The following is a 9,644-nucleotide window of genomic DNA, read 5'->3' as shown; positions in this document are numbered from 1 at the left end:
GGTAAAACAGAAGGTTAGTTATGACCTTTAGTAGACCTTGTTTTGTATAAAGAGACCAAAAAAGAAATTAAGTTTTATATGGTAAAACAAAAAGCTAGTTATAACCTTTTGTAAAAAAAGAAAGAAAAAAAAAAAACAAAAGGTTGTGTTTTTGGCATAAACAAATTTCAAACTTATCCTATGATGAAATTGGAAAACTCTACTCACCCATGTTGTTTATGTTAAAAACTAGCTGACAATAAATATATGTTCATAAAATGTCAGGATGGGCCTAGGCCTAACCTGGCCTCCATATGACTTCTCCACTACAACATAATACATCATTCACTCTCATGTATAAATGTCATTTGTTTAGAATATCATCATACTGCATGGGGAAAACAATTTCTGAACAATGCAGAACCTCTTCCAGTTACCAGCACATCACTAGTTAACATCATCTTAAAGTAACCCATTTGATATTTTAGCATAAAAATTGTGCTAAAATTAAGCATCACCATTTTTGCAAAGCTTCAAGCTTTTCTACAATCAATAATATATTTTACATGGGTACCAAATTATAATTTCCAAATAAATCAAAACCTACATACCTGAACTTTTACATCTAGAGCTCGATAATATGGTTTGGTACCATAATCAAAGCAAAGCCTTTTCACATCCCACTGCTAAAAAACCAACATAAAAACGATAGCTTGATGTGTACATGTGATGTACATGACTTAAACGTATAATGTCCAGTGCTAGTTATTGTATTGTATGTAAAAAACCAACATTATAAACGATAGCGGAACTCCATTAATATACGTAGATAACATCAAGCTAATTAAACAGTAAAGTCCTTCTTATTTATGACAAACCACTCGCAGAATGTCAACCTATAACAAAATATCAAGGGCCCACAAAAAACTTCAAATTAAACTATCCCTGGCAAGTGGCCCCAACGGCAAGTGCCTTGTAGTAGTCAACATTTCCCAAAATTAAAAATTGGGCGCCAAATTTTGGCGGTGGTTAGAATTTCCCACCTGGGAAAATTGTGAAAATTTAGTATTTGTAATTTTCGTGCACATGCTATGCACATCCCATGCACAATACATACAAGTTTTACATGCATGTAGCATGCACTTAGTGTGCACATAGAAGGCACATAATATGCACATGGTATGCACACACAGTGCGCACTTGATATGTACATATTGTCTAGGTAGAATTTCGTAGAATTTCTTAAATTCTTCAGTTTTGTCAAAAATTTCTTAACTTCTTTTAAGGATAACTGAATGCATGGTACACTAAATGGCGAAAAACAGAAGTGGAAGTAGTCATTAACCTTATTTCATTACAACAAGCGGCAATGCATATTACATCAAAGTGATCAAAAGTATTATCCTGATGCGACAATATCCCATTTTAAGAAGACAGGCAGTGGCGCAGCAAGTTGAGAATGTCTCTGTAAGTTTCAACTTTGGAAGACTACACAAAAAAAGGACCTTGACAGTCTACAAAAAAAGGTGGCCAATGCCACGTCTAGAACAAACGCCTACGAAGATTAGCGTACACCCAGAAAAACTCAACTCCTCCCTTATAAACCTTCTTCTTCTTCTTCATCTCAAGCTCCTTAGAGATCTTGAGCTGGCTAACATTGTCCTCATACGAACATTGTTTCAGTTTGTGTTTCAAGAGTTTGGCCTTGAAGCGATTCCTTCGAGCTCGAAGTCTGTGGCCGTCTTCGATAGACTTCAACAGCTTAATTCTTGCCCTATATGCCTGTTTTCCTTTTCAATGTCGGTTGTAGGTGTGCAGTTAATAATGTGAAATGTTGTGGTTTAACAAGTGAACAAAGACATGATTATCTATGAAAAAGGCAAAAAATTGGCGCTAATAAATTGTTCTAGTTCCCTAGACAAAGGATGGATACATGGCATCAAAATATCTTTGTGGGATACTTTCCCGATTTTTTAACAAAAAATGTATGATAAAGAGCAATGTAATGTACGATTTGGGATTCTCCTCAACAATTGGTGACAAATAGGATAATACTTACCCCATTATTTTAAGGTTTCTTTTATTGGAAAAGGCACCATCCTCATAACTGTGTAAATCCCAAGCTAAAAAGTGGAAATTTGTTAGCAAAAGTTGGCTTCAATGGTTTGTTTGCAAATGTATAGGTTGTCTTTGATTGATAAGACAAGGTAGATGAGTTGTACATGTGTTGTACATGACCTCACCTCTATGTCTTATCCTAACCTACTTGAGGTGTGCATTCCATGTAAATGTGTAAGATGTCATTTCTTCTTATGTCAACTCATAAATGTTTAATAACAGTATGTTGTGAAAAAAGTGTTTTAATTAGGGTTTTATTTGGTCACTTAATTTGACCCAATGGGTTTTCACCCACATCATGGTAGACTTGTATAAATATCATTTTTTTTCATGCAGATCCCATCCCATTTAGTGTGGGTTATAAACATGACAATTGAATATCCTCTTATTTGTAGAGCAAATGCACAACTGAATGGATGAATAATATATGCACAACCCATGCACAAGGAGTTGCTTCTACCATTTAAAAAAAAAAAACACACCATGACATGCACATTATAGGGACACCCCATGCAAGGGAAACAATCATGTGGTGTTGTGGATATCAACAAGTTCCCTGCAAATCAGTTGGTTATGACCAAGCTTTCGGCAACACTTGCATTTTTGATAGACTATATCTTATCCTTGGGGCGGGATACACCGCTTCTGGGGTCTGCCAAGTAGTACCTTCCCGGTTGGAGGTAGGAGTAACTTGCTTTCAGCTGCACGTTTCGCGTTCCATTGCAGAGCAGGGAATACCGAGTATATGGAAATAGAATAGGCTGATTCCCACGCTATACGACTGTAGTAGGTTGAAGCCAACTCTTAAAAGTTGCAATTTGCAAATAAGCAAGCTGCAATAGCGTGTTTGCAGGGTAATTGCTCAAGATTGAATTTCTGGCAAGTGCAAGTCTTGTTACGTATATCGACCACGGCTTCACCATCCGCATGGTAAACATGAAACCCGATGTCCCTTACTTTATAGACACGCATGTGCCTTGCATCATGTACCATTTTTCTTAATTTTTTCTCATCGAGGCCAAGGCACAACGTAGTAGTGGTCATACGTGCTATATCCTGCCTTTGAAAAAACCATTTTTGCAACACCGTCCTAATGAAATCGATCAAGTAAAGTATAGGCAGCCCCCTCGAAAAGCGCAACACCACATTAATGCTCTCGACAATGTTAGTGGTCATTACATTGTGCCTCTTCCCATTCATTCGAGCCTGCGACCATTTTTTCACACCTACATCATTTAGGTGCTTTGCTACCAAGCTCTCACCTTGACGAAGTGTGTGTCAAACTCAGCACGTGAATATGATTTCATTGCCTTGTGGTAGTGGTAGAAAAAGTTGATACATGCATAAATCATGTTGAGCTTTTTTGAAAACCTTATTAACCATGTTTGAGATGCTTGGGTTGGGGTCTGAAATTATAACCAAATTCGGTACATCCTTAATCAATCCATGAAGTTGCTTGAAAAACCACTCCCAGCAATCATCGTTCTCTATGTCACTTATGTTGAAAGCCAAAGGGTAGATGTTGTGGTTGCAGTCGAACGATGTTCCGACTAAGAGGACACCTTTATACTTTGACTTCAAGTGAGATGCATCAACCGCAATAACTGGCCGCATCCTTGACAAAAAACCCTTGACTGATGAACCAATTGCAAAGAAGAAGTACCAAAAACGATGGTCTTTGTCGATTAGAATGGTTGTCTTACTACCCGAATTTAGCCCCTAAAATTTGACACAATAGGCCGGAAGATTGGCATATAAGTCCTTAGGTGAACAACATCTTGAGGCCAATGCTAGTCTTTTAGCCTCAGATGCTGACTTATAGCTAACCTTAACATTGCGTACAACATTTTTGGCACTGTACACCATATCGGGATCATTGAACTTTTCCCTCATCATGTGACTAATAAGCCGCATGTTGATTTGCAGGTGACGGTTATTCAACAAAGCCAAATCACACCAATGGTTGACTTCATCTTTGGCAATCCTAAACTCCTCACTACCTTTCTTGTATGCGAAAATTCGTTATGAACATCAGGCATCCTTACACTTGATAATGAGGCATCCTTTCAAAGATGTATCCACCTTGTACTCAAAATTCCCTTTAGTTGCTTTCAATCAAAGCCTTCTCGACAAATCCTACTTGTCGACAAAAAGGTCACCTTTTTCAAATACGGCTACCAATCTGTGTTTCCCTCAACACCATAGCTTAGGCTTTCCACGTAAGCATAAGAATTGGCGGCAGATTCATCGTGTCTTTAGCAATCATACTTCTCTTGCCCTTCCGATTTTCAACACGTACACCTCCATTTAGTTGTACTTCATTACTGTCAGCCATGGACATCACATTATGAGTTGTAAAAGTGGAACGCTAGTTAAATCAAATCTGTACTGCCACGATTCAAAGTCCACCATGGTAACCCAATCTATGTCATTGCCATCTTCAAAAAGCACCTCATAATACCCAAAACCCTTTGTTTTCCAACTAAAGTACTCTTTACTTCAAACGTTGCATCCGACCAAAGTGGGACCTTAGTGGGAGGTGGGTTCATACTGCCCGAGATGTGGAGCATGGATACATATATAGGTGTTACCCTTGTACCAATAACTGCCAAGCTATACTCCAAAAAATACCGCATGTCACTGTCGTCCCAATGAACACAACTTTGTTTGCATGGGACCCTATTGGAATTGAGTAGGCAAGAGTAACTATGTCAACACCACAATACATGATCTTCAAAATAATCTCTAAAAACTCCAACAATTTTATAGATTTAGACACAACAACTCATTTCTCTTCACCGCCTACATACTTATTTTCCTTCTTGAATGTAACCCACTTCCCACTATGATAAATCATTACAAGTACTTCCCCCATGTTTTATTCCACAAACCTGAAATTACACATACCATAGGTGCATCAGAACTAGTAAACAATTGTGATTGTGATATTAAAGTACAGACAAGCACACCATATACACAATATATGCACAACCTATGCACAGAATATACTCAACATATATACACCATATACACACCACGGAAACAATTGGTCAAATTTGTGGAATACAACACTTTAAACAAAAATTGGAACATACCCACCATATCCATAAATCATTGATGTAGAAACTTGGAAATAAACACCCCACCTTCGTACCCTCGAAAACTGAGCACAAATGTGCCTGTTGAACCTTCAGTCGCCGAAAGAGGTAGAATTTCAATCGGCAGAAGAAATTCTTGTCTTTGTCAATGGAAGAACTTCTTCTGCTAACACAAAAACAAGAGAGGAAAAAATGGCAAGAACAAGGTAAACCTTGGAACAATGAGATATGGGCCTAGGGATTATCTTAACCACCTCACTTTTGTGTCTCGTCACCTTTATTGTCAACTTGGGTTCTCTCCAAAACCAAAAAACCATGTACAAAGAAAGGGAAACCTGCAAAGATCCCTCAATAATAACAAAATATTAAAAAGGTAATGGGTTTTGTTTGGGTACTTAGTGATATGTTACCTTGTTTATAAGGTAAAGAAAGGGAAGACTTTTTTCTTCCCTCAAATTGGAAGCAACATTGAAGTTCGGACAAAAAGGCATTGTTGTGGATTCCTATAGCTTTCGATCCACATCATGCTAAAAAGGCATTCTACTTCTCAGATAGTCAAAGCAATTCACAACACATAATGTCCAAGTGGAGACATGAAACTGAGGGTTTTAACGCCAAGTTAAAACTGTGGTACAACCTCGTTTTGCTAACTATTATATGGTTATAACAATATTATGGAATGCATTTGTTAACTGTTATAGAATAATAAATAATAAGGACTACTTATTTTACACATAATCCACAAGGACACATATATGCAACCATTTCAATTTGAACATTACACAACTCACAATGTCAGATTTGTCAACCAAAATAATCATATCATATGTAATGACAGTAGTGTGTACTTTACCATTCACAAAGTCAAAGTGTATACGTGCAAACCAAAACATTGACATAAGGCTGATGTAACAACCCTAATATGTCTACCTCAACCACATAACAAAAGACAATGATGGATGGTTAGATATCGACAAACCCAAATTGAGCAAACAGCAACAACCACTTGGATAGCTTTGTTTGAATCCACTCTTGATAATGTAATATCATCCGTCCTAACAAGAAAAAAAAAGGTAAATGACAATGTGATGAGGCATCTTGTAGATAGGGAGGCATGGAAAGAGTTCAGTCGAACGTTCCCCGAGTTTGCTGCTAATCCATGGAATGTTAGATTGGGATTTTCCACTAACGAATTTGATCCATTCGAGGTTCTAAACCAACACCACAACATTTGGCCGATTTTCGTATTTCCATATAATTTTCTACCTTGGAAATGCATGAAAAAAGAATGCATGATGATGACTCTTTTGATAAATGAGGATCCTGGTAGGAAAATTGATGTTTACTTAAGGTCGTTGGTTGATGAGCTAAAGGATTTATGGACAAATGGTGTGCGCTCGTACGATAAGTGTACTTGGAAGATGTTCACTTTGCAGGCAACAGTTATGTAGACTGTGAACGATTTTCCTGCATATGCAATGGTTTATGGGTGGAGCACTAGGGGTTATATGGCATGCCCTATATGCAAGGATGATGTAACATCTAGTTGGCACATTGGGAAAGTTTGTTACCTTGGTCATCGGAGATAGTTGCCATGGGACCATAAGTGGCGGGAAAAGGATAAAGAGTTGGACGCACAAGTCTATGTTTTTCGAGCTCCAGTATTGGTCAAAACTAATATTGAGACACAACCTCAATGGTATGCATGTTGAGAAAAATGTATTTGACACATTGGTGGGCTCCATTCTAAATATCGAGGGCAAGACAAAGGACACGATCAAAGCTCATCTTGATTTGGAGAAAATGGGAATACATAAGGGTTTATGGATGAATATGGATAGTGATAAAGCCATAAGGGATCTTGCATTTTATTCTATGAAACCGAATGACAAAAAAGAGTTTTTAAAGTTTTTATCATCAGTAAAGCTTCCCGATGGTTATGCTTTTAATATCACACATTGCGTGAATGTTGACGGGGGTAAATTTGTTGGACTAAAGAGCCATGACTGCCATGTGATTATGCAACGCCTACTTCTTGTGGGTATTCGACACCTATTGCCAGAAGATGTAATGAAGCCAATCATGTTGTTGTCTAGATTTTTTTCCCAACTATCATCAAGAACGTTGTGAAAGACGGACATTAATCAGTTGCACCATGACATTTTCCAAGTCCTATGCAAGTTTAAGATGATATTTCCTCCAATTTTCTTCATAAGTATGATTCATGTGATGGTTCACTTGCTGGAAGAGGCGTTGCTTGCTAGTCTTGTCAATTATCGCTGGATGTATCCAATAGAAATGTATATAATCCTTATCATTTGTTTATTCATCATTAACTAACGCTCACTAATTTGTATCGTATCATTTCATTTTGATAGGCTTCTCGGGGAGTTGAAAAAAAGTGTATGCAACAGGGCGAAGTCCGAAAGATCAATTATAGAGGCTTGTGTTCAACATGAGTCTCATACATTTTGTGGAATGTATTTAAAAGATGTGGAGACGACTTTCAATCGCCCTCAGTGCAATAATGAAAGGGGTGTGAGAAAGGAGAAACTTTCTGTTTTTGCCCAAAGCGCACGACCCTTTAGAAATCCTATATGAGGTGAGTCGTTTTCCAAAAATGACATGGAGGTAGCGCATTGGTTCGTACTGAACAATTGTGATGAGACAATGGCATACCTAGATGAGCATGAAGAGATGAAGAAGTGAGAACATCCATCACATTTGTATGCCAAGAAACACCGTGAATTGTTTCCACTGTGGTTTCGTGAATATGTAAGTTATAAGTGTTTTGTATTTGACGTATATATTGTAGTATTTAATTTTCTCAAACTAACAGGTGTATGTTTTTGTATAATGTTAAGTGAATCAATTCAAAGCATCGAATTCCCCCACTTACAATGAAGAGTTATATAACTTGGTGTTCGGACTGATTCGCATTGAATTGTTCCCGGGTTGCCATGTTAACGACATCAAGTTTTTGGGGGTTGCATGAGATGACAAGTTGTGTACGCAAAACAATGGTGTCCATGTCCCAAGTGGAGGTGAAAGTATAGACATTGATTTCTATGGTAAACTAACAAGTGTCGTGCAATTGCTTTACAAAGTCCAATGCTAAGTGATCATGTTTAAGTGTCGATGGTTTGATACAAACCCAAATAGGAAAGGAAGTGTTAAAATCGACCATGCCTTACTATCTGTGAACACTAACAAAACTTGGTATGATGACGACCCTTACATTTTGGCAAACATGGCAAAACAGATTGTGTATCTAGATGGCCCTAAAGCTAGGAGAGGTTGGAAAGTTGTTCAGAAGATGGATCAAAGGATTGTGTATGCTATACCAAAACAAGACCCTATTGATGACTATGTCAACAACATCGCTGACCAACGTTTAGAATCTTCAATAGAAATGATGCATAAACACTTCGAGATACAAATCTTATCCAATAACTGTTTCAGATACAAGGAGTGGATTCAATCGAAATACCGATTCAGTCAATAACAATTGACCTTGGTAATCTTCCGCGATACAATGTTGCAGTGAGCCCGAACGACGACGGTGATGTACCTATCGAGGAGGAGGAATGGGAAACTAAAAATGATGATAACGACAATTGTGAAAGTTATTATAGTTCGGATGATGAATAATGCAATTTATTTGTGACTTGCTTTGTAAAACATATTAAATGATATTTTTTTAAATTATTTATCTTATGTTATAAATAAATTGTTTTTATTTGATTAAATTTAAATAAAAAAAATTGACTGGGGTAAATTAAATTTTCAGCTTATTGCGCGACGAACATAAAGGTATTTGTCGCCCAAATGTTCTTTGCACGACGACCACATTCCTTTTCGTAGCGCAAGGATGTGAAATTTTGACTTTCTGGGTGGGCACAAAAATAATTTCGGGAAAATTTGAATTTTTTGCGTGACGAATACCTTTCAATTCATCATGCAAGAACCTCGGGATTTAACTGAAATCGCAAACACTTTCCCCTTGGCTCTTCCTCTATCTAAACTCTCTCCCTCCGACAGCCCTCTCTCTCACTAAATCTCGGTCACCCTTTCACCCTTTCGGTCTCTCACCCTCTCGCCCCTTCGCGCTCTCTCTCTTTGAGGTAATTTTTCAATTTACTTAACTCTAGTAAAGTTAAGAATTGGGGTTCTAGAATATTTTAGGAATTGGGGTTCTAGGATTATTTCATGCTTTGATAATTTCTTTATAATTAGGGTTCTAATCTGCTTTGATTTTTATAATTAGTTGTTTTCTGGTTGCTCGAAATCTAATGCTTTGAATTAGGGTTCTAATTTGCTTTGATAATTGCTTTGATTTTTATAATTAATTTTTATACACATAATCTATCGACTGCAAATTCATGGTAGGAGAGAAAGGGTAGTATTACAAATTCAGTAACTTCAATTATTTGCAATGTCAAAGAGCTA

This window comes from Pyrus communis, chromosome 7, assembly GCF_963583255.1.
Source record: "Pyrus communis chromosome 7, drPyrComm1.1, whole genome shotgun sequence".
In the NCBI taxonomy this organism is placed as follows: Eukaryota; Viridiplantae; Streptophyta; class Magnoliopsida; order Rosales; family Rosaceae; genus Pyrus; species Pyrus communis.
The sequence above is the reverse complement of the archived record's forward strand: the minus strand, read 5'-3'. Positions refer to the sequence as shown.